At 40.5% G+C, this 26,948-nt stretch overlaps 1 protein-coding gene across 2 annotated transcripts in view; it reads left to right on the forward strand.

The window, feature by feature from the left end:
• Nucleotides 1-18,817: 18,817 nt before the first annotated feature.
• Nucleotides 18,818-26,948, forward strand: part of KLHL15 (kelch like family member 15) — a 32,345-nt gene continuing 24,214 nt past the window's right edge. Inside the window, exons 1-2 of one of the 2 annotated variants that reach the window (XM_043896184.1) lie at nucleotides 18,818-18,864; nucleotides 19,428-19,627. The gene's annotated coding sequence lies outside the window, so the exon portion shown is untranslated. Of the gene's footprint in view, nucleotides 18,865-19,190; nucleotides 19,628-25,678; nucleotides 25,730-26,948 lie in introns of those variants that run through there. The other variant, XM_043896183.1, reaches the window with a different exon arrangement.

A 26,948-nucleotide genomic window follows, 5' to 3' on the forward strand; every position in this document is an offset into this window, starting at 1 on the left:
GGCGGTGAGCAGGGCGCCCTCAAGCGGATGTTTTGCGACCCAGGGATGGCAAAAGCAAAGTCTCTAACTTGTTCTCACAGAGAGGTTTCTAGAGCCTGGGAGGTGGTCCATGGTGGCGCTAATGGAGTTAGCACAGGATAGAAGCTAGGTGTCGTGAGAGCGCCCAAAGGTGTTTTTTGGTTTTTTTAGCCGATCCGAATCTCTATTTTCTTTACTCTTTCTCCTTTCTAAATATTCATTGTTCTTTTCCTGCAGCTAATGAAAACTGAAGGTTTTCAAATGTCATGTTTGCGAATACAGACTGTATTCAGCGGAAATTGGGAGTCACTAATGTGTTTTTTTAATCCCAAGAACATAACAGTCTGTACACACATTTTTTGGAAATCTTAAATGTAAGAAAATATAATTAAAAATCACTCTAAAATCAAAAGTAAAATTATTCTTTGGGGATTTGTTTAAAAAAAAAAACAGTGAAAAGCAAAGTGTAGTGTATGTACTAAAGCTACTTAAAATCTCTTAATGTACTTGAAATTTTTTTCTGTTAAAAGCTATTGCTTTTTTATGTGACTTCCTGATTTTCAGTAAAATGTGCATATAATAACAATAAACTGTATTCTGTGTGAAAAAAAAAAGATCTGAGAAAGCCCATCTTTTCACTGGACCTATTACCAATAAATCAGTATTTTAAAATTTAAAGATTTTTGAGATTTTCTTAACCCCTTTTTCAATAAGGTTCATTTCTGCTTAAGCATTTCTACACTGTAAATTTTCTATCATGTACAGGTCTTCATTTCTAGCCAGAAAAATAATGTAAGGAGAAATGAGTACATATTTAGGTTATCTGTGGTCATTGACTATGTAAGCAAGATTAAAATGAATATATGTTTTCTATCAGAGAAAGACAAATACCACATGATACCACTTATATATGGAATCTAAAATATGACTCAAATGAACTTAACCTATGAAACAGAATCATAGACATAGAGAACAGACTTCTGGTTGTCAAAAGGGAACAGGGTGTGGGGGAGGGATGGTTTGGGAGTTTGGGATTAAATGCACACTATTATATAGAGAGTGGATAAACAACAAGGTCCTTCTGTGTAGCACAGGAAACTGTTCAGTATCCTATGGTAAACTATGATGAAAAAGAATATGAAAAAAGTGGCTGTTTTAGGGTCCAGTTGCAATGCAAGAGACCCAGGTTCAATCCCTGGGTGGGGAAGATCCCTTGGAGAAGGAAATGGCAACCCACTCCAGTATTCTTGCCTGGGAAATCCCATGAACAGAGGAATCTGGCAGGCTACAGTCCATGGGGTCACAAGAGTTGGACACACCTGAGCGATTAAACCTACCTGCTGCTGCTGCTGCTAACTCGTTTCAGTCGTGTCTGACTCTGTGCGACCCCATAGACGGCAGCCCACCAGGCTCTGCCGTCCCTGGGATTCTCCAGGCAAACCTACCTACCTATATATATATATATAACTGAATCACTGCTATACAGCAGAAATTAATACACTGTAAATCAACTATACTTCAATAAAATCTATATATTTTTCTTTTTAAATTTATTTTTAATTGAAGGATAATTGCTTTACAATATTGTTGGCTTCTGTCATACATCAACGTGAATCAGTCAAAGGTATACATGTTCCCTCCCTTTCTGAACCTCCCTCCCACCTCCCACCCCATCCCACCCTTCTAGGTTGTCATATTTTTTTTTCTATCACACAAGTTTTGGGCACAACAGTTTACCTAAAATAGGAAGTTACATTTCAATAAATGTATTCATCGGTTGATGGTAGAAACTGTACCATATATTGTATTTGGGTGGAGGCATTTGGTTACTAAATTTATACTAGGAACCAAATGCCTCCAACAAAATATAACTTCTAAATTTATAAGTTCCTAAATTTAGAATTTTTATCTTATATTCTAAATAGTTATACTGTACCAGCCAATTCAGAAAACCCACTGAGGTAATAAAGATGTGGAATTAGTGGTGGTTACACAATTACATACATACTAAAGAACAGTGAATTGTACTGTTTAAAAGGATGAATCTTATGGCATGTGAATTATTTTTCAATAAAATAAAAACTTGTTGGTAATAATATATAATATGCTTCACTATCAGAAACTTTTATTGGAAGTAGAAATGTCACTGAAAATAATGCTATTAATAATAATAGTATTAATATTGGCTCCAACCTGGGGAATTCTCTGGCAGTCTAATGGTTAGGATTTGGCGCTTTCACTGCCAGGGCTTGAGTTCAGTCCCTGTTCAGGGAACTAAGATCCCACAAGCTGTGAGGAGTGACCAAAAAAAAAAAAAAGGTATACAATTCAGTGACATTTTAGTAAATTTACAGTTGTACAGACAATTCCATGGACAGAGGAGCCTGGTGGGTGACATGTAGTCCATCGGATTGCATAGAGTTGGACACCACAGAGCGACTAACACACAAAGAATTGTGCAACTATCATGCCAATCCAGATTTTGAACATTTCCATCACCCCAAAGAGATCCCTCATGTCAATCCCCTTTGCAGTCAATCCCCATACCCATTTCTAGCCCCAGGCAATCACAAGTAGTCTATCTCTCTATACTGATTTGCCTTTTCTGGACATTTTCTATAAATGGCATCATACAATATGTGGTCTTTTTTCACTCAGCATAAGGATCTTGAGGTTCATCTACGCTGTAGCATCTATCAATAGTAGTTCATTCCTTTCTATTGCTCAATATAATTCCATTTCATGGACAGATCTCTTGATTTTTTTCCACTTTTTGGGTGTTGTGAATAATATTTCCACAAACATTTCTGTACAAGTTTTTTATGAAAATATTTTTATTTATCTTGGTAAATATCTACTTGTGCGATTGCTGAGTCCTATGGTAAACCTATGTTAAACATTCTGAGGAACAGCCAAATTTTTCCAAAATGGCTGAACCATTTTACATTCCCACCACCAATATACGAGGTTCCAGTTTCTCCTTACCAATGCCTGATATCGTCTCTTCTTTTTATTATAGACATTCTTGTAGATGTGGTTTTAATGTGCATTTCTCTAATGAATATATTGAGCATCCTTTCATGTATTTAATAACCACTCAAATATCTTCTTTGGTAAAGTATCTATTTAAATCAATTTTAAAATTGGGTTGTTCATCTTATTGAGTTGCAAGAGTTCTTTATATATTCTGGATACAAATCCTCATCAAATGCGTGATTTGCAAATGTTTTCTCCCAGTTTGTAGCTTGTCTTTTCGTTTTCTTAATGTTATCTTTGAAGAACAAAAATTTCTACCTTTGATGAAATCCAATTTATTTCTTTTATGAATCTTGCTTTGGGTGTCAAATTTAATAACCCTTTGCCTAACCCAAAGTGATGAATACTTACTCCTATGTTTTCTTCTTAAAGGTTTATGGTTTCAGTTATTACCTTCCAGATATATGATCTATTTTGAGTTAATTTTTGTGTATAGTGTGAGGTAAGAGTTTAACTCCATATTTTTGCATGTAGATAGCCAATTGTACCAGCACTGTATACTGAAAAGACAATCCTTTCCCTATGGAATTGTCTTGGCATGTTTGTCAAAAATAAATTTGACCATAAAAATGCTTATTTCTGGACTCTCAGTTCTGTTCCATTGATGTACATGTCTATTCTTATGTCAGTACTACAATGTCTTGACTTCTGTAGTCATATAGTACATTTTTAACTATGTTCTTTTTCACAACTGGTTTGGCTCTCCTGGACCCTTTGAATTTCCATGTAAATTTCAGGATCAGCTCATCAGTTCCTGCAATAAAGTTTGCTGGGTTTTTGATAGGGATTGTTTTATTTTGGGGGTGGATTATATCCTTTTATTCCTTTGGAAACTCTCGTCTTCCTAAATACCCCCCAAACTCTTAGCGTATATTTCCTAGTAATAATTACTGTGTACTGGGCATGGTGCTGAGTGGTTTGCAGTCATTTCTGCATTTGTTCCTTACAATTACCCTTGGAAATTTTCTATATCCTTAGAAAGGTGAGAAAAAAAAAGTTTTTGATGTGTACAATGACATTTATTTTTCCACAAACATTTTCTGGCCTCTATGGCAGCATGGACAGTAGTAAGCAAGCAGGTTCTGAAATCAGAACAGTTCAAATTTTAACTTCTTCATTTTCCATCTATGTAAATTTAAATCAGGTACTAGCTACTCTGGGCTTCCCACATGGCGCAGGTGGTAAAGAATCCACCTGCCAATGTAAGACAGGTCAGTTTGACCCCTAGGTTGGGAAGATCCCCTGGAGAAGGAAATGGCAACCCATTCCAGTATTCTTGCCTGGGAAATCCCATGGATGGAGGAGCCTGGTGGGCTACAGCCCATGGGGTTGCAAAAGTCAAACACAACTGCACGCATGCACCAGGCACTAGCTACTCTGTCAGCAACTTAATCTGTAACAAAGGGCTAGAAATAGTACTGACCTCAAAAAGGAGTAAATGAGTAAATACATCAAACATTTGACAAAAGTAAGCAAGTAATACTTGGTAGGTGTTAAGAAGTCATGTATACCAGATTTTATTCATGACCTTCTTTGTCAGGAACCCTGGAGTAACTGACTAGAGCAACGGTTAAAGGAAATGAAATCGCAGTATGAACTGAGCATCGTCTTACTAATGATCAATATCTTTCCTCTAAATATTTGCTTGTTTATCTTCACTTCCATCTTTGTGCTATCACATAGAAAGGTACAAGTGACATGTACTGCTATATTTAAAATAGATAATCAACAAGGATCTATTGTATAGCATAGGGAACTCTGCCCAGTATTCTGGTAATAACCTAGATGGGAAAAGAATTTGAAATACATACATGTCTATGTATAACCAATCACTTTTCTGTACATCTAAAACTAACGCAAGATTGTTAATCAACTATACTCCAATATAAAATAATTTTTTTTAAATGAATTGCCCTAAGGCATTAAGCAAAGCAGTGGGGGAGCTAGGATTTGAATCCACGCAGTCAGACCCAGAACCCACATGTTGAAGTATCATGCTGCAAGTCTCCTGCATGGCTGTCTGGTGAAGCTGACCCAAATGCCACAAGCACATGTTGTTTGCTTGTATAAGGAGAATACTTCTGATAGGAATTGCTGTGTGTGTGTGTCTCAGTTGAGTCTGACCCTGTGACCCCATGGACTGTGTAGCCTGTCAGGCTTCTTGGTCTATGGAATTCTCCAGGCAAGAATACTGGAGAGGGTTGCCATTTCTTACTTCAGGGGATTGTTTTAAATCTGTAGGTAAGTTTGAAGAGAACCACCATCCTCTTGACCTTGAGACTTCCATTCCCAGAGGGCCATCTAGCCCCACCTAAATGGCCCTCCCCGGTCACGCTTCCAGGACAGTGGGACTCTCAGCCTTCCTCTCAGCCAGGCCTAGGTCCTGGTTGTTCACCAGCTTCCACTCCAGCTACCCCCGCCCCAAGCAGAAGAGGCCAAACTAACTTACTCAAGTCCCTACGTGCCCTGTATGGACAAAGATATTTTGTCCTGAGACAGCTATGCAATCGCTGTTGGTTTTTTTTTTTCCCAAAGAACTTAGAACCAATAAATAACCTCAGAGCCGAGATTCAATCTCGTCTCTATTCTTAACCACAGTCCCCAAACCCTAAAGCTGTGCTTCTGGCAACAGTCATTACTGGAGACTTTTCTTCACTTCTTTCATCAAGCGAACACCATGTAGCAGCTTTTCATTGCTCCCACTCACTCAACTCGGCTGCTCACACTTCGGACGTGAATGTGTGTGTGTGTGTGTGTGTGTGTGTGTGTATGCACATCTACTGAAATGCAGGACTGGTGAATATGTGGCTTGTATCCTGAGGCTTCTGAAGTATACTGCTGCTTTTCACTGATTCATAAAGAAGATAAAAAAGATTAACTTTAGGAAAAGGGTTCGTTCTTTTTAACATTTTCATTTACAAAGAGGCATTGCCTGTACTGTGTTTCAAAGTAAATACATTTCATTAAAATGATGACATTAATTTTATCTTTGCTTGATAGTGGATGTTTAACAAGTTACAGTACTTTTCTAGCTAGACTAGCATATCACACTCTTTGTTTTTACTCATCTCCCTGGCTACTCTCTACCTTTGCCTGGATGACTCCTGGTGCTCCAGACCCCAGACCTTGCTCTATTTCCCCTCAGTCCCTTGGTAATCTCCCAAACACGTCATGAATATTTGGCTTCCATGCTGAGGCTTCTGAAACAGTGTTATTTTTCACTGGTTTGTAAGGAACACAAAAGTGATTAATTTTTTTGAAAAGTTTATTCTTTTTCATGTTTTCATTTTCAAGAGGGCCTTGTCAACACTGTATTTCAAGGTAAATATGTTCAGTTAAAATGGACCTAGAGATTGTCATAATGAGTGAAGTAGGTCAGACAGAAAAAGACAAATATCACGAGATCAATTGCTTATATGTGGAATGGTACAAATGAACTTATTTACAAAATAGAAATAGAGTCACAAATGTGGAAAACAAACTTACAGTTCCCAAGGGGGTTTGAAGGAGGAGACAGGGATAAACTGGGAGATTGGGGTTGATACACACACACGACTATATATAAAAGAGATAACTAAAAGAACCTACTGTATAGCACAGGGAGCTCTAGTCAATACCCTGTAATGACCAGTATGGGAAAAGAATCTAAAAAAGAGTGAATATATGTATAACAGATTCATTTTGCTGTACAGCAGAAATGAACACAACATTGTAAATCAACTGCTACAACAAAAATTAATTTAAAAATGGCAACATTCACTGTACTTGATGGTGGACGTTTAGCAATTTATGGTACCTGTCTCTATAGCTCGCAGTGTACCACACTTTAGTCTCCGAGACCAGATCCCAAAGTTCTCCTGGATAGCTCCCTACCCTTGGCATGCCCCAGGTTCTACTCCTTGCACCTTCTCCTTTCTCCCCCATTCCCTTCAAACCTGCTCTTTCTTGAAGTCTTCCAGATGTCAGGAAATGAAAATTTCACCCTTCTTTGCAACCTCTTTTTCCTTTGTCCCTACATCCAGGAAATTCTGTTGGCTCCACCTTCAAGAACATTTACAGAGTCTGGTCAGTTCTCATGTCTCCACTGTGGCTCCCACTTCACTCCATTGTTAGAATACTCTCCTTACCTATCTCCCTGCTTCCACACTTGTTTGCCTAATTCTTTTTTTAACTGACCACTTTGTGTGTGTGTGTGTTATCTTCCAGTGTTTCTCCCCCCTTTCCGTTTTATTGAGATGTAACTGACTTACAGCACTATATAAGTTTAAAGTATACAGGATAATGACCTGACTTACATATATTGTGAAATGATTACCACAGTAAGTCTAGTTTAACACCCATCACCTCATACAGATATAAGGGGGAAAAAAGAAAAAAATACTTTTTCCCTTGTGATGAGAACTTTTAGAATCTATTCTTTAAGTAACTTTCAAATATACGATACAACAGTGTTAACTATAGTTGTCACATTGAATATTACATTACGCCTAAGTTCTATTTTTCACACAACAGCCTGAGTATTAATCATATTACTCCTCTTCTCAAAACTTTCCAGTGGTTCGTAATTTCTCAAAAGACCAAAGACTTTATAATGACCAAAAAGGCTTTACACAGCCTGGTCCCTTATCTCCTTCAAGTCAAGGCTAAAATGACTATCCAATCATCCTAGTTAAAAAGGAAACACCTCTCCTCCTTGACACCCCTCATCTCTTTATCCTGCTCTGTTATTTCCTGTATGGTCACATTCTAAGAGATCGTATAATTATAATTTGCTTATTTGTTTATTGCCTGACTTATGTAGTCTATAAGAGGGTAAGCATTTTCATGCATGTGTCACTGATAGAACTGCAGTGCTTAGAACAGGACTTTATATATAGTAGGCACTCATACACAGAAGAACTGTACACAAAAGGTCTTAATGACCCAGATAACCACGATGGTGTGGCTACTCACCCAGAGCCAGACATTCTGGAGTGTGAAGTCAAGTGGGCCTCAGGAAGCATCACTACAAACAAAGCTAGTGGAGGTGATGGAATTCCAGCTGAGCTATTTCAAATCCTAAAAGATGATGCTGTAAAAGTGCTGCACTCAATATGCCAGCAAATTTGGAAAACTCAGCAGTGGCCACAGTACTGGAAAGGTCAGTTTTTATTCCAATCCCAAAGAAAGGCAATGCCAAACAACACCCATACTACCATACAATTGTCCTCATTTCACATGCTAGCAAGGTGATGCTCAAAATCCTTTAAGGGCTAGGCTTCAATAGTACGCGAACTGAGAACTTCCAGATGTTCAAGCTGGATTTAGAAAAGGCAGAGGAACCAGAGATCAAACTGCTAACATCTTCTGGATCATAGAAAAAGCAAGGGAATTAAAAAAAATCTATTTCTGCTTTATTGACTATACTAAAGCCTTTGACTGTGTGGATCACAACAAACTGTGGAAAACTTTTAAAGAGATGGGAACGCCAGACCATCTTACCTGTCTCCTGAGAAATCTGTATGCAGGACAAGAAGAAACAGTTAGAACTGGACATGGAACGGACTGGTTCAAAATTGGGAAAGAAGTACCTCAAGGCGGTATTTTGTCAACCTGCTTATTTAATTTTTATATATATATAAATATATATAATATATAAATATATTTTAATATATATAATTATATATAAATATATAAAATTTATATATAATATATATTTATGTTTATATATTTATTATATTTGTATATAATATATATTTATATTAATACATATATTATATATTATATGTTATATGTTATATATATGTTATATATTATTTATATGTTTATATATTTATTATATATTTATATATAATATATATATATTATAAATATATATTATATATATATAAATTACATATTATATATTACATCATGTGAAATGCTGGGCTGGATGACTCACAAGCTGGAATCAAGATTGTCAACAGGAGAAATATCAATAACCTCAGAAAGGCAGATGATACCGCTTCAATGGCAGAAAGCAAAAAGGAACTAAAGAGCCTCTTGATGAAGGTGAAAGAGGAGAGTGAAAAAGCTGGTTGAAAACTCAACATTAAAAAAATGAAGATCATGGCATCCAGTCCCATCACTTCATGGCAAATAGAAGGGGTAAAAGTGGAAACAGTGACAGATTTTATTTTCTTGGGCTCCAAAACCACTGTGGACGGTGACTGCAACCACAAAATTAAAAGTGCTCCTTGGAAGAAAAGCTATAACAAACTTAGACAGTGTATTCAAAAGCAGAGACATCACTTTGCCAACAAAGGTACATATAGTCAAAGCTATAGTTTTTTTCTAGTAGTCACATACAGATGTCCAAGTTGGACCATAAAGAAGTGCTGAAGAATTGATACTTTTGAATTGTGATCTTGAAGAAGACTCTTGAGAGTCCCTTGGCTAGAAAGGAGATCAAACCAGTCAACCTTAAAGGAAATCAACCCTGACTATTTGTTGGAAGGACTGATGCTGAAGCTGAAGCTCCACTACTTTTGCACACCTGATGTGAAGAGCTGACTCACTGGAAGATCCTGATGCTGGGAAAGATTGAGGCCGAGAGGAGAAGCGGGTGACAGAGGATAAGACGGTCAGAAAGAAAGTCAAGTCACTCAGTTGTGTCCGACTCTGTGACTCCATGGACTGTAGCCTGCCAGACTCCTCTGTCCATGGAATTTTCCAGGCAAGGATACTGGAGTGGGTTGCCATTTCCTTCTCCAGGGGATCTTCCCAACCCAGGGATTGAACTCGGATCTCCTGCACTGCAGGCAGCCTCTTTACCGTCTGAGCCACCAGGGAGATGGTTAGATGGCATCACTAACTCAATGGACATGAGTCTGAGGAAACTCCAGGAGATAGTGAAGGACACGGAAGCCTGGCGAGCTGCAGTCCATGAGGTCATAAAGAGTCGGATGCAACTTAGAGACCGAACAACAAAGGCACTCATAAATATTTATGGCATGAATAAGTAAATGAGTATAGTAGATTATAAGTGAACAATTTATTTAATTAACTACGAGTAAAAATGCAACAGTGTGAAGATCATTTAATATGTTAATTAGTATAATAACATAATGGTCTTCCCAGGTGGCTCAGTTGGTAAAGAATCTGCCTGCCAATATAGGAGACCCAAGAGACATGGGTTTGTTCCCTGGATCAGGAAGATCCCCGGGAGAAGGAAATGGCAACCCACTCCAGCACTCTTGCCTGGAAAATTCCATGGACAGAGGAGCCTGGTGGGCTACAGTCCATGCGGTCGCAAAGAGTTGGACATGACTGACTAACTGAGGACACATAATAACATAATACAGTGCAGACAGCATGAGCTAAGAGGTGACACAGGAGGGGAGAAGCCCTGACTGCCAAGGTCTACACATGCCAGCCTTCCTGAGTTTTGCTTCTTTTCCCTCTCCCCTTCATGTCCTACTGTGACTCTACTAAATTTTTGGCGGTTCTGTAAATAAAGGTACCTGGCTGACTCTTTCAGGCCTGGAAGGCACTGCCCTATGGGTGTCCTTTACCCATTTCCTTTTCCCCTTTCCTCCTTCCCTTTGGACGGTACTTAGCAATCACTGCCTCTGAGTAGCCTTGCTTGACCCGCTGAACCCTAGACTGCATCTTCTCATTTGTGATTGCACACACAGCACCCCATGCTGTCTAAACCTGTCGCCATGTGTTGCTGCTGCTGCTGCTAAGTCGCTTCAGTCGTGTCCGACTCTGTGCGACCCCATAGACGGCAGCCCACCAGGCTCCGCCGTCCCTGGGATCCTCCAGGCAAGAACACTGGAGTGGGTTGCCATTTCCTTCTCCAGCGCATGAAAGGGAAAAGCGAAAGTGAAGTCGCTCAGTCCTGTCCGACTCCTAGCGACCCCATGGACTGCAGCCTACCAGGCTCCTCCGTCCATGGGATTTTCCAGGCAAGAGTACTGGAGTGGGGTGCCATTGCCTTCTCCACACCATGTGTTAGGGACTCTGAAACCAAACCTGAATAGTTTTGAACCCTTTTTAGCTGACCACAGGTGCAAAGCAGTTCCTCTAACAACTGCCAGTAGAGAATTGTTTGCTAGGGCTTTAAGGATGGAAGTGAAATATGAAGAAGCATTGGGTTTCTGGAAGGATCACAGTGTTGAGTCTTCTTGACTATAAAGATATACGTTATCACTTCATTTTCCTTTCGGTGGTGCGGTGCCTCCCCATGTTGGCGAAATGACACACGTGTAAACATTTTGGACACAGTTTCATGAGGGGAGGGCCCTTGGAAGGGCCTTTGCCTCTTTTCGCGTCCACAACCCTTCTGGATTTCGTATTCTCCTGGCTGGGCCCAGGGGATGGGTCTGGGGGCTCATGAGATTTGGGAAGAGAGATGGGAGAAACTACTGATATGTTTAACAATGGGTTCACACCAAATAGTCCAGATCTGACTTTGAGATGATCAAAGAGAACATCCAGGTGCAAGCATTTCTAGAACCTGTGACCTGTTTTTAAAGAGACTGAAGTTTCTTTGTGAAGGCTTTAGGCTTTTGCTTTCCTAGGGAAGTGCAGGGAAAATTAAGTTTGTGTGTCATGCACTGAGGAAACCAGAATTGAAAGAGACACGTGTACCCCAGTGTTCATCGCAGCACTGTTTATAATAGCCAGGACATGGAAGCAACCTAGATGTCCAACAGCAGATGAATGGATAAGGAAGCTGTGGTACATATACACAATGGAATATCACTCAGCCATTAAAAAGAATACATTTGAATCATTTCTAAGGAGGTGGATGAAACTGGAGGCTATTATACAGAGTGAAGTAAGCCAGAAAGAAAAACACCAACACAGTATACTAACGCATATATATGGAATTTAGAAAGATGGTAATGATAACCCTGTCTGTGAGACAGCAAGAGAGACACAGATGTATTGAACAGTCTTTTGGACTCTGGGGGAGAGGGTGAGGGCGGGATGACATGGGAGAATGGCATTGAAACATGCAAATTATCATATGTGAAATGAATTGCCAGTCCAGGTTTGATGCATGATACAGGATGCTCGGGGCTGCTGCACTGGGATGACCCAGGGGGATGGGATGGGGAGGGAGGTGGGAGGGAGATTCAGGATGGGGAACACATGTATACCCATGGTGGAGTCAAGTCAATGTATGGAAAAACCAATACAATGTTGTAAAGTAAAATAAATAAATAAATTAACTAAAAAAAAAAAAAGTTTGTGTATCATGAAGTGCAAAGAGAGATTTGGAGAAATGTGGAGAGGTGGTGACAGACCAGAAGGCCAGAAGTAATAGGAGAGAAGGTAAGGAGAGCCATTCCAAGTGACAGCTGACCAGTGATAACCGAGATGGGGAAACATTAACCAGAGTCCTCCAACGTTCATGAAAACACCAATTTCCTATTAGTCACACAACATAAAGATTCAAGTTATTCTATTTGGCTGTTAAAACAACAAACTGTCAAGGCTGGAAAATCTGGGGATCCTCAGATTGCACGTTAAAGGCTCCATCTGGGTTAGGGCCTCCCAGGGGTACCTAGTGGTAAAGAATCCGCCTGCCAATGCAGGGGATAGAAGAGAGGAGGGTTCAGTCCCGGGGTTGGGAAGATCCCCTGGAGGAGGGCATGGCAACCCACTCCAGTATTCTTGCCTGGAGAATCCCATGGACAGAGGAGCCTGGTGGGCTACTGTCCATAGGATCGTAAAGGGACACAACTGAGCAACTTAGTACTCATCTGGGATAGTGACCAGGAAATAATGCTCAGGGCAAGAGCCACCAACCTGTTGAATGGGTCAGTGTACAGGTCTTGGTGTGGACCCACAGAAGAAGTTTGTGTGGATTTGGGGGATACTGGTGAGACCTGAAGGACTGAGATAGACTGGATCTCACAAGTTACCTCTTCAGGGGAACCCCTGAAGAGCTATGGAGTGCTTGGCAAAAGTTTTCAAGAGGAAAGAAAACGCATGTGCAGCTTTATTAGGTTTTCCTGAGGGTGTAACTCTGATTCCCTGAGACTGGGGTGGAGGTTAGTTACATGAAAAGTGATTACCAAGATATTTACTGCAGACTCTAGATTTCTGAAAAGCCTCAATTTATTTAAATAAAAAGAGAGACAGAGAGAGACACGGAGGGACTTCCCTGGTGGTCCAGTGGCTAAAACTCTGAGCTCCCAATGCAGACGGCCTAGGTTTGATCCCTGGTCAGGGAGAATGGCAAACCACTTCAGCATTCTTGCCTTGAGATCCCCATGAACAGTACGAAAAGGCAAAAAGATATGACACTGAAAGATGAACTCTGCAGGTTGGTAGGTGCCCAATATGCTACTAGAGAAGAGCAGAGAAATAGCTGCAAAAGGAACAAAGAGGCTGAGCCAAAGCAGAAACAACGCCCAGTTGCATATGTATCTGGTGGTGAAAGTAAAGTCTGATGCTCTAAAGAAAAATATTGCATAGAAACCTGGAATGTTAGATCCATGAATCAAGGTAAATTGGAAGTGGTCAAACAGGAGATGGCAAGAGTGAACAATGGCATTTTAGGAATCAGTGAACTAAAATGGACAGGAATGGGCTTCTTTAATTCAGATTACTATTATATCTACTACTGTGGGAAAGAATCCCTTAGAAGAAATGGAGTAGCCTTTATAGTCAACAAGACTATATGCAGTACTTGGGTGCAATCTCAAAACTGACAGAATGATCTGTTTGTTTCCAAGGCAACCCATTCAATTACACAGTAATCCAAGTCTATGCCTCAACCACTAATGCCAAAGAAGTTGAAGTTGAACAGTTCTATGAGGACCTACAAGACCTTCTAGAACTAACACCAAAAAAAGATGTCCTTTTCATCATAGGGGACTGGAATGCAAAAGTAGGAAGTCAAGAGATACCTGGAGTAACAGGCAAGTTTGGCCTGGGAGTACAAAATGAAGTAAGGCAAAGGCTAACAGAGTTTTGCCAAAAGAACGCACTGGTCATAGCAAACACCCTCTTCTAACAACACAAGAGATGACTCTACACATGGACATCACCAGATGGTCAACACCAAAATCAGACTGATTATATTCTTTGCAGCCGAAGATGGAGAAGCTCTATAAAGTCAGCAAAAGCAAGACCAGGAGCTGACTGCAGCTCAGATCATGAACTCCTTACTGCCAAATTCAGACTGAAATTGAAGAAAGTAGGGAAAACAACTAGACCATTCAGGTATGACCTAAATCAAATCCCTTATGATTATACAGTGGAAGTGACAAATAGATTCAAGGTATTAGATCTGATAGACAGAGTGCCTGAAGAACTATCGACGGAGGCTTGTAACACTGTACAGGAGACAGTGATCAAAACCATCCCCAAGAAAAAGAAATGTAAAATGGTTGTCTGAGGAGGCCTTACAAATAGCTGAGAAAAGAAGAGAATTGACAGACAAAGGAGAAAAGGAGAGATATACCCATCTGAATGCAGAGTTCCAAAGAATAGCAAGGAGAGATGAGAAAGCCTTCCTCAGTGATCAATGCAAAGAAATAGAGGAAAACAATAGAATGGGAAAGACTAGAAATCTCTTCAAGAAAATTAGAGACACCAAGGGACATTTCATGCAAAGATGGGCACAATAAAGGATAGAAACGGTAAGGACCTAACAGAAGCAGAAGATATTATGAAGAGGTGGCAAGAATACACAGAAGAACTTTACAAAAAGATCTTAATGACCTGAATAACCACAGTGGTGTGATCCGTCACCTAGAGCCAAATACCTTGGACTGCGAAGTCAAGTGGGCTTTAGGAAGCATCACTATGAACAAAGCTAGTGGAAGTGATAGAATTCCAGCTGAGCTATTTCAAATCCTAAAAGATGATGCTGTAAAAGTGCTGCACTCAATATGTCAGCAAATTTGGAAAACTCAGCAGTGGCCACAGTACTGGAAAAAGGTCAGTTTTTATTCCAATCCCAAAGAAAGGCAACGCCAAACAATGTCCATATTACCATACAATTGCACTCATTTCACATGCTAGCAAGGTAAGGGCTAGGCTTCAACAGTATGTGAACTGAGAAATTCCAGACGCACAAGCTGGATTTAGAAGAAGCAGAGGAACCAGAGATCAAATTGTCAACACCTATTAGATCACAGAAAAAGCAAGAGGATTTCAGAAAAACATCTACTTCTGCTTCACTGACTATGATAAAGCTTTCAATTATGTGGATCACAACAAACTATGAAACATTCTTAAAGAGATAGAATACCAGACCATCTTACCTCTCTCCTGAGAAACCTGTATGCAGGTCAAGAAGTAACAGTCAGAACCGGACATGGAACAACAGACTGGTTCCAAATCGGGAAAGGAGTACCTGAAGGCTGTATATTGTCACCCTGCTTATTTAACTTCTATGCAGAGTACATCACGAGAAATGCTGGGCTGGAGGAAGCTCAAGCTGGAATCAAGATTGCCAGGAGATATATCAATAACCTCAGATATGCAGATGACACTACCCCTATGGCAGAAAGGGAAGAGGAACTAAACAGCCTCTTGATGAAGGTGAAAGAGGAGAGTGAAAAAGCTGGCTTAAAGCTCAACATTAAAAAAACTAAGATCATGGCATCCAGTCCCATCACCTCACAGCAAATAGATGGGGAAACAACGGCAACCGTGACAGATTTTATTTTTGTGGGCTCCAAAATCACTGTGGATGGTGACTGCAGCCATGAAATTAAAAGACAATTGCTCCTTGGAAGGAAATCTATGACAAACCTAGACAGCGTATTAAAAATCAGAGACATTACTTTGCCAGTAAAGGTCCATATAGTCAAAGCTATCGATTTGCCAGTAGTCATGTATGGATGTGATAGTTGGACCATAAAGAAGGCTGGGCACTGAAAAATTGATGCTTTCAAACTGTGTTAGAGAAGACTCTTGAGAGTCCCTTTGATCAAACCAGTCAATCATAAAGGAAATCAGTCCTGAACATTCACTGGAAGGACTGATGCTGACGTTGAAGCTCCAATACTTAGGCCACCTGATGTGAAGAGCCGACTCATTAGAAAAGACCCTGATGCTGGGAAAGATTGAGGGCAAGAGGAAAAGTGGCTGACAGAGGACAAGATGGTTGGATGGCATCACTAACTCAATGGACATGAGTTTGAGCAAACTACGGGATATGGTGAAGGACAGGGAAACCTGGAGTGCTGCAGGCCATGGGGTTGCAAAGAGTCAGACACAACTGAGTAACTGAACAACAGGGAACCAGATCTCACACGTGGTGACTAAGAGTTTACATGCCGCAGCTAAAGATCCCGCATGCCACAACGGAGATCCCTCAAGCCGCAACTAAGACCAGCACAGCCAAATAAGTAAATAAAAATTAAAAGACCCTTTAAAAAATGATGGAGAGGAGGGGTTGTAGTGGATATACAGTATCCTAAATCCTCAGAATCCCTGGCTGGGAACTTCCTTCCAACTTCCCTACCACTCCCAGCCCCAAGCCTCTAGCATGCTTCGGGACTGCTAGATACCTGGTTTGAGGACTGTATTCTTACAAAGTAAGCCAGCCGGCTAGGAAAAGCAGCTTTCACTTCCCCCATGGGGCTCTATCAGTGTGAAAGATGCCCTCAAGGCATTCAGGAGCTCCTATTACTTTCCAGTGAGAGAAAGAACTGAAGACAGGAATTACCTGGAGGAGTTAATTTAAAAGATGTGGTTTTACTTTGGTTGGTCTCTTAGAAGCGGAATGCTTCTTATTATACCAAGACCTTTCCATAAAACACTCACTTTTTAAAATGTATTATGCTTCTTTTTTTTTTTAATTTTGTTTAAAAACACATTTTATTTTTTTTAAAAAAACACATTTTAAAAAGTGGTAGTGAGGGAGGCATCTGTGAGTGAAGATAACCTTTTTTTCCCCCAGGGGTGGGCTCTACATAGTAAATATAAAGATTGGTGGAAAGACATGACTCAGTTTCAGAAACTATACACATACACATTTTGGACTTGATGAAATTTCACAAATGAAACCATGAAATATCATAATAAGGACTGTACTGATGGGGCTTCCCTGCTGATCCAGTGGTTAAGAATCTGCCTTGCAGTGCAAGAGATACAGGTTCGGTCCCTGGTCCCTGAAGATCCCACATACCTCAGAGCAACTAAGCCCATATGCCACAACTACTGAGCCTGTGCTCTAGAGGCCAAGAACACATCAGCTACTGAAGCCCCTGCGCCCTAGGGCGGATGCTCCACAAGAGAGGCCATTGCAATGAAAAGCCTGTATATGCAAGGAAGAGTAGCCCCCGCTTGCCGAAACTAGAGAAAGCCCACGCGACAAAGAAGACCCAGCACAGCCAAAAATAAATAAATAAATCTTAAAAAAAAAAAAAGGAGTGTGTGGAAGACAACAGCTCATGATGTCACCCACTGCAGTTATATGGACACCTGCTACTCAGAATACAGATACATTTCAGTTCCCGCTTGAATAAGGAACAGAAGTCTCTCTCCGACAGGTCAGTGCGACTCCGTAATGCATAGTTTAAAATGTATGTCTGTTAGCTAATGTGCAAAAATCAAAATCCAGCGCTTTTGGATGTGCAAAGTTGAATCTATGCCGTTTTAAAGTTATTTTATGACTTACAGTTTTTAAAAACTGGTTTTATACTTTAAATTGGAAAAGGGACGCGTATTTCCCTATTTTCAAAAGATGAGAGTGATTCTCTTATTTTTTCCCACGAAGTAGACTACTTCAGCAAAATGGTACACCATGTGCTATTCTGGCCTCTTGGGAAACATGACATATTCAAGTTTGCTAGAAAGAGATTAATGATCGCTTTCAGCCATACATCTCACTGTGACTTCTTCGGGATATTTATTGATCTGAAGAGAAAATGGCGGCGGGGGGTGGGGGTAAGAGAAATTTCTGTTTAGGATCAGATATGGGCAATGGATGAGTTAAGATTAACTGTAGAACCACTGGCTTCCAACTGTGTTTTTCTGTCATCTACACTTTTCCCACATAAGAGATTTCACAACAATAAATTTACAAAACAGTCCTGTAATGCAGTTTTAAATTATTAAATCAAGAGAAGGCGGTATGTAAAAAGCATGAGCTACACCTCTAGAGCCGATTTGTCAGAAACGAACAACAACCTTAAAATCACTGCTCTCTGAATGTTCGTTCTTGCCTTCTATTTTGACGCAAATAGAAACAGAACAGCATTTTTAGATCCGGCATTTCTGTGTGGTGCAGACATGCCGGCTTCTATGAATTTTCTCACCTCTGGGAAATGTACTTCTGAACCGTGTAACTGTTGTGCAACTAGCCAAGTGGAACTATGACGCAACAGTCCGCTGCAAGTTGCCTTGAAAACAATGATGTCATTTGGCGCAGATGTAGTCACGTTTATAACACAGGTAGATACCGCAAAGCACCCTCCATATCATCCCTGAGTCCCCCACCCCCACCGTGTGCAAGACGCAAAAAGGCATTTTCCGGGTTTCCTAACCCTCAACTTGTGGACGGTGGGCGCACCACAGTAGCTCGAGCCCACCGCTCGTGCAAGTGAAGTGGGACCGCGGCGAGGTTAGTGGGCCACTGCCGAGAGTTCGCAGCCCCGACGGCAAAGCCGCGTTGGGCCGGGCCCACGGCCTCAGCGCCGACCCGCTTTATTCCCTCCGTGAGGCCCGCTGGCGCGGCGGGTAGAACGTGGGGCCCCGCGGGCGTGGGACAGCCCTGCCCCCATCCCGCTCCCACACCCGCTCCCGCTCCCGCGGCGCCGGAAGTGACGCGCGCTGGCTGAAAGATGGCGGCATTGGCGCTCGACCAGGGGGAAGGTAAACACCCTCCAGGCCGCTGCCCGCGCGCGGGCCCCCTCGAGGCGCCGGCGGGGGCCGAGGGTGCCTCCCGGGCCTGCGTTCCAACTCCCGGCTCCCCACCCTTCGACCGCCCTACCCGCGTGGCAGGCTTCCGCGTTGTACGACGGCGCACGGGGCCCCCTGCCGGCGGGCCCCGCCTCCCTGGGCGGGCCCCGGGCGGCTCCCGCGGCCCGCAGGGGGCGCGCGGCCCGGAGCGGCCCCTGGCTCGTGGCCCCGCAAGCTCCTCCCTTTTCCCGCCCCTTTCCCGCCTTCCTCCACCCCCGGCGTGGGTGATCCTGAGGCTCCGCGCGCTCTGGGGCAGAAGCCCGGAGACGCCGTCGTCGACGTCTTCACCGCCGGTGCTTCTGCTAACCGCGGCCCCCCAGCCCCTCTCTCCGCCCGAGGCCCCGCGTCGGCCCTCCCGCCGAACCCCGCCGGGCGCTGCGAAGCCCCTGGCGTTGGCAAGGCCGGCCCCGGCCCCGACGCCGCTCCGCCTCGCCCGACTGTCTCGAATCTCTCCTCAGTGCTGTCTTCTTTCCCAGGACTGGTTTCGTGGGGGCCGCAGGCGCGCAGTCTCGCCCCCCGCCAGAGCGCCCCGGCTCGGCCCGGGATCGGCTTCTTGTAGACGTTCGAGGAGCCTGCCGAGTGCCGTCCCGGCGCCCGACCGCCCACCGTCCGGCCCGTTGGCCCGCTTCTTCCTGATGCAGACTGCCGTCCACTAGAGGCTGGACAGACCCCCGAGGTGCGTAGCCGCCCCTGGCCCTCCGGCCTGCGGGAGCCCGGGCTTCGTCCGCGGCTCCGCGCTAGGCTCGGATTCGATAGCCCCTCTGCACTGACCCCAGTCGCACATTTGGTTGACGCCGGGATCTAATTTGTCTTTGAGTTTACTTAGATTGTTTGAAATCTTATTTTTTTTCCCAAGGAGAAAAAAAAAAAAGGAAGAAGCATAATTCAGCCATTTTTTGCAGCACACAGCTGCAGGTACCATGATTATTTTCTCCCTATCCTGCTCCTTCCCTTTAAAAATGCTATTTTTGCCTGAAATAGAACTATGCGAAATGCGAGGCATAAAACGCGGAATCAGAAGGTCTGGGTTCGACTAGGTGACTCTGAGAAAATAGCTTACCGAACCTCGGTTTCTTATCTATGAAATCGAGTCGGTAATAGCCACATCACAGGGGAGTGAGGACTGTATGAGGTCATATATGTGAAAATAATCCGTAGCTGTAAAGTGTTGTAAAAATGCAAGGCAATTTTTAAAGTAACCTTTGCCAGAGTGGTGAATGTTGTAGTGGCTAACTGTTGCTGCCTCTTTTTTCCTATATTATAAGTATAAGCGATAAGGACGGAAATTAGTAAAGCACTGCTCTGAATCGATTAGATATAGTCACGTTGCTTGGCCTTCTTCCTCCGAAATGCTAACTGCTTATTTAAATAACGGTATTCTTTAATTCAAATTTAACGTTTCTGAGGTGCTTTGCTTTTCATTTTTCTAGGCCGCTTATGCCCTTTTGCTTACTCGGAATATTAAACACCTTGCATTTGTTGAGTCTTTTCTATTTTTCGAATTTACATTTTTCTTTTCAAGATTAATATCTTGATAAAATTGTCATTTGGAAAATGCTGTTAAGATATATACCTTTATTTTTACTGCTTATTTTTCATATCTAGGAAACAAGATGCCTGAATATCTCTACTAATTTGAAAATTGTTTTTGGAGAGCTTATACATGCATTCGAATTTCTGTAACTAATAGATCTAGAAATGTATAGAAAAATCTCAGCTTTTTGACACTTAATGTAGTGTTTATGTAATTTAATTCTTTTTTTATTCATCACCACACTTAGTTGGTGCTTAGAATCAGTTTTTTTATGGTAAGGGATGTTAATTTGCACTTTTTATTGCTGATTAGCTTGGGGGAGATAATGAAATACATAAGCCATAAATACTTGTGGGTTGAAAATCGGAATTTTTTAATCAAAATTTATAATATATATGTGTAACAGTATGGGATCATTCTTATTTGACACATTAAAAATATATGGTCTGGCTTTTTAAAATGGGTCATAAAAAGTGAAAGAGAAGCTTTTTAAAATATATAGTTAGTTTTAGCTAATAAATGGGTTTTCTGAGTTTTTTTTCTGAAATGTTTTATTAAATTTATATTCCATACCGATTGTCTTTCTGAATATGCTTTTGTTTTTTTAAAAAAGGCAGAATAATATAAGGCGGCAGGATTAAATTAGCAAAAGGAGGAGCCTACTTTAATGTGCTAGCTTTTATACGTTGGACTTACTGCTTGTCCTGAAGATAAAATTTTGGCAAATCATTGCTTTATTGGGAATTTCAAAGTTTGGCCATCTCTTTGCCTTGATCTGGGTTACCTGGGGCTAAAATTTTGGAACCAGGACTGGTGTGGCTTCATGGTTGTCCAGAAGAACCCCAAACTTGGTTTAATAATCAGTGCGTAAAACTGGTATTGTACAATATAAAGGTGAACAGTAAAATTCATAATAATGTAAATTTCTGATTTATCTTTACTTAGAATGCATTAAACAGCAAATTAAAAGAACACCATGATATGTCGAGAGAGACCTCAGAAGAAAGGAGAAAGCTTTATACTTTAGTACTTTTTAAAAAAATAGTTTAGTACCTTTAATGACACTTTTTTCCAGCTTTTGAACAAGGGGTCCCGCATTTTCATTTTGCCTTGGGCTCCCCAAATTATGTAGCAAGTCAGTTGTCAAATTTGCTTTTTCCTATTTTAAATGTTTTGAGAGTGAAAAACGTAAACTGTGAGGAGAATGAATCTGTAGCTTAGGAAGGGTTGGATTAATTTATTAGAATATATTCCCTTTGAATTGGAATGCTGTAGTCCGTGTGGGCTTCCCTGATAGCTCAGTTGGTAAAGAATTCGCCTGCAATGCAGGAGACCCCGGTTCGATTCCTGGGTGGGGAAGATCCGCTGGAGAAGGGATAGACTACCCGTTCCAGTGTTCTTGGGCTTGCATTGTGGCTCAGCTGGTAAAGAATCCGCCTGCAATGCGGAAGACTTAGGTACGATCCCTGGGTTTGGAAAATCCCCTGAAGAAGGAAAAGGCTACCCACTCCAGTATTCTGGCCTGGAGAATTCAGTCCATGGGGTCGCAGAGAGTCGGATGCGAGTGATCGACTTTCACTTTCAGCCCGTGTGGACTTCCCCCGCCCCCCCCCCCCCGCAATTTAAAAAAAATTTTGATCATGCCACACTGCATGTGGAATCCTAGTTCTCAGACCAGGGATCGAACCTGCACCCCCTGCATTGGAAGCGCGGAGTCTTAACCAGTGCGCCTCCAGGGAAGTCCTGATGTGGTGTTTTTTGTTGTTTTTTACTGAAGCGACATGAAAGGCAGTTATTGGTGAAAGATTGCAGGATAGTGGTTAAACTCCAAGGCTCTGAAGTCAGACTGGCCCCATCTTATTAGGTATCATAGCCTTGGGCAAGTTACTTAACCTCCATGAGTTTTGATTTTTCTCATCTCTAAATCAGGGATGGTTACAGAACATGGAGGGTTGTGAGAGTTAAACTTATCTATTCATCCTACAAGTATTTATTAAGCACTTCTTATGTGCCAAGCAGCGTTCCTAGAAAGGTTCTGGGAATACAACAGAGAATACAAAGCAAAAAAAGAAAAGAAACAACAGAAAAATAAACTGAATAAGAAATATAGCCTGTATCTCATTTACTATACTGTGTAGAAAAATAAAACAGAAAAGGAAAGGGAAGATTTTCTGTTGCATAGGGTGGGTGGATGGTTTTCTCTTTTAAAGAAGGGTTGCAGGGAGATGCCTCACCAAGATAAAACACTGGAGTAAAGACCTAAAGGGAGCCATGTATGTTGGGATTAGTGATCCAGTCAGAGGGAACGCCAATTTTAGGGGCTTTAAGGTGGGTGTGTGACTGGTTTTCAAGAAGCAGCAAAGAGGCTGGTGTGTCTGGGACAGGGTGAACAAGGGGCAGGAATTAGGAGATAAATATTATTTATTATTGTTGTCTAGGAGTCACTGGAGAAACTCTGATAGTTTCATCTTTGTCATGTGTATGTGTGTATACACAGATACATACACATACATACATACTGCTGCTGGTCAGAAAGTGGGAGGCCTTTTCAGAATTAAAAATTTTAACTTTGGAATAAAGAAACTAGAAAAGGCAAGATATTTCCGCAGACTTTTTGTTTTTAATATAAGCCCTTTAAAATTCATCTGGCTGAATCATTGAAGCAGATAGAAACGAATAGAAGATTTATTCTTCGTCTCTGATAAGATCATTGAATTTAGTTAATGATTCTGCATCACTTAAAAGATTTACAGGAAATCCGTATCATAACATCAAGACCTTCTAGAAGGTTCAGTTTAGTTGTTTACTTCTTGTGTAAAACTAAGATGTTAACATTATAGTATTGATGATTTCATGTTAGAAAGTAACTTAGAAGATTTGGGGTTTTATTCCCCAGTAGAGGCTTTTCCTAGAATTCTCACTGGATCCAATCTCTAAAGGCTAGGGAAGCTGTTTTCCATGACATCACTCTTGGACTACTTTTACTTGTGAGGAATAAGCAGAGGAGCATTAAATTAAAATCTTCTGATGAAAAAATAGCATTGAAACAGGAGTGGTTTTTTTTTCTCATAAGGGTTCTTTTTATTATAGGATGACTAAATGCTAAACATACCTGAAAAATGAAGTAATTTAGATAAAAGATGCCAACTGGGAGGCTGGAGAACCCAGAGCCTTCCTAAAAGCTTAGTTAAATGGTCATTGGCAGTTTGGTACTGAGTTTTAAAAACATTTTGATGGACAAGAAAGAATTTCCAGTACTAAACAAATTAGTTAACTTACACAGCCTTTTCTCTAATATTAGACTTAATTGTTTCTCAATTTGAGCAGTATATCTCAGGGTAAAAGGGCTGCAAATAGAGCTAATAAAGTTGGTCTGTTTTTGAATTTTTCTTTCTTTTTAGATTAAGGTGGTCACTTTGAGGTTGTTGAATAAAAGATTTTTACTTTATAGATTAAAGAAATTGTGAGGAATTTTATGACTCGGAAATTAATTCTATTTTTATCTGTAGTAAGCTTTGCATTTTCTTTTTAGTATGCAAGTATGGCATTTTCTACATAGGGTTTAACACTGGTAGGCTAACAGTTTGAGGATGAAGGTAATATGAAATAATTTCAAATTTTCACTGAAGATATGTATATCAACCTCTGAGAATCTAGCTTTGGTATTGAATAAATTAGGGATTTGTATGAATTTTCAAGCAGCTGTGGGGATAGTGTAAAAGCATTAAATTATTGCTTATGGCATAAACATGAAGGTTAGTTAATTTTGAAACATCTCTACTTGCCTAGAATTTTGCTTTCCAATCAGAATGACAGCCTTCTAGCTGAAAAGGAAGCATTTAATTTCTTTGCCTTTTATTTCCTGTCTAGTTTTACCCCCACCAGACTTGCTTTACTCGTCACTAGAGAGTTTGAACTGTTAGAAATTTCTGTGGTATAAATAGCAGTAATGGTCTTTCAGAGCAGAGGTAGGAAGAGGTTGCTTTGTGTGTGTGTGTTTGTGTGTGTGTTGTCATTTATCTCTTGTACAGTCAGTGGTACTTAATTTTTTGGTCTTAGAACGTCATTATATTCTTAAAATTTATTGGAATATCAAAGAGCTTTTGTTTATGTGGGTTGTATCTATTTATACTGAGCATTTTAGAAATTAAAACTGGAAAGTTTAAAAAAATACTTAAAATGAATTTAAAATCCCATTACTTGTTAATTCTAAATTTTTTTTTCTGACTTCACCAGGGCTTGTGGGATCTTAGTTCCTGAGGCGCCCCCCCCCCCCCCACCCCAATTGGGAGCTCAGAGTCTTAACCACTAGACCACCAGGGAAGTTCCTAAATAGCATTTTTTTTTTAATGAAAAATAACTACTTTCCCAAACAAAAAAAACTTAGAAGAATGGCATAGTTTTACATTTTTGCAAATCTCTTTAATGTCTGACTTAATAAAAGAAAATGGCTTCTTATCGGCTTCTACATTCTTATCACATGTAGTCTCTGGAAAACACTGAGAGAATGAAAGTAAACAAGAAAAGTCACTTTTAAAATTATTATGAAAATTGTTTTGATCTCACAAAGTCCTGTTCGGGGACTGAAGCCCTTGGACCACACTTTGAGAAATACTATACCACTCATTCTCATGCATAGAGAATGTGAGGCTTTCTTTTTTCTTTAGTCAGTGCCAAGTTTATGGAATAGGACAAACTCCCGTGTTTCTTTCCTGATAGTGTAAGTATGCCTTGTCATTTAGTTTAAGTTGGTTCCCCTTTTGAAAAAAACCTACTGTTTGAAATTCTGAAGGCCAAATGTAGAATACAGAAGTGTAGAAGGCCAAGGGTATGCAGGTTTATAAACCCATGATTTCTCTTAATCTGACTTAGCTGTTTTCAAGAGTGAGGATGTGTGATTTTTGTACATTGAGCATTTTGTTTGTTAGTAAATAACTTTTCTCAAAGCCCCTTAACAGATTTTTTTCTCCAAACCTCATTGATTTTGTAGAAGTATTCGATTTTGTTTACTTTTACAGTGATTAGTTCTTACAATTATTAATTTATTCCTTACATTGCTATAATTATATAAATTTTGTGTTTTCCTTTTTGTATTCTTCTTACACTTTTTCTTGTTATTTGTTTATATGTTTTTTTTGTGTGTGTTATTTTTGTTTTATTTTAATTTAAGCCTTTTTTTTCTTTTCTTTGTAGCTTCCAGGGTATGGATTGTGAACAAGGTGGTTTTGTTTCACATGTTCATTTGTAAGTTTGGTTGTTTGATGCCTTAAACATTTATGTTACAGATCCGTGCTGTCCAATAGAATGTAATGCAAGCCACATATGTAATTTAAAATTTTCTCATAGCCACAGTTTTAAAAAGCAGAAAACAGGTGAGATTAATTGTAATGTTTTATTTAACTCAGTATATCCAAAATATTATTCCAACATGTAATCACTATTAAAAATTTGTATAATGAGAGAGTTTCCCTTTTTTTGTACTAAGTCTTCAAAATCTGGTGTTCATTTTACACTTAAAGCACATCTCAATTTGATCTAACCATATTTCCAATGTTCAAAAACCCCATAGGTAGTGGCTTTCATATTGAACAGCACAGATACAAAGAGTAGTTACTCTTGTTGGGGCAGAAAAGCTAGAAAATTGTGCTTGTGTGAAGAGAAAAAAATGGAAAACAATGCCATTATAAACAAGGTCCAGTGTTTTGACTACCAGTACATTTCCTGATCTCTTATAAATTTGCATTGTGGTAAACCTTCGGGTAGTATGGGGTCTATAGAGGGGAGTTTGAAGGATGTTAAGTTCTGTGGTTGTGTGGGTGATAAGGACATTAGGTAAGAGTTAGACAGGGAAGGCAGCATTGATTGACCTCTGGTGGGGTGCTTCCCTCTGGGCTAGACATTTAACTTACCTTAATTTATTTGATCATCACCCCAACTCAATAATAATAGATGATGATTGTTCCTAATATATGGATGGAAACTGAGGTCAGGAAGTTAGATTTCTCTCAGACACACTGATGGTAAGTACTAGTAAGTGCTCTGATTTCAAAGATTTTGCTCTTTTCTAGCCACACTACTTTGTATGTTTTGCAAATCAGGTTCTAGCCTTAACTCTGTTTCAAACTAGTTGTATGACCTTGAAAAAAATATCACCTGTGGATATGAGTATCTTCATCTATCAAGTCAGAGTTGGCTTGAGTCCTGAGAGACTTTACTAAGAAAATAAGCTGGGTTTGAAGTGTTGTTGCTAAGGAGAAGGGTTTCACCGCATTAACTGGACTGTTAAAGGGTCAGGGTTATTTTATTCGTTGCAGTAACAGTAAGTGAAGGGGCGTAATAATAGGCCCTGAGGCTATGGTTACTTAAGGATCATATGCTGTTCTACATTGTCCTGTGTATTAACGCGTTTATTTCTCACAGCAGCCTTTGAGATAGGCTCTATTAATATTAGTATCCCCTTTTT

Source organism: Cervus elaphus, chromosome X (assembly GCF_910594005.1).
Source record: "Cervus elaphus chromosome X, mCerEla1.1, whole genome shotgun sequence".
Classification (NCBI taxonomy): domain Eukaryota; kingdom Metazoa; phylum Chordata; class Mammalia; order Artiodactyla; family Cervidae; genus Cervus; species Cervus elaphus.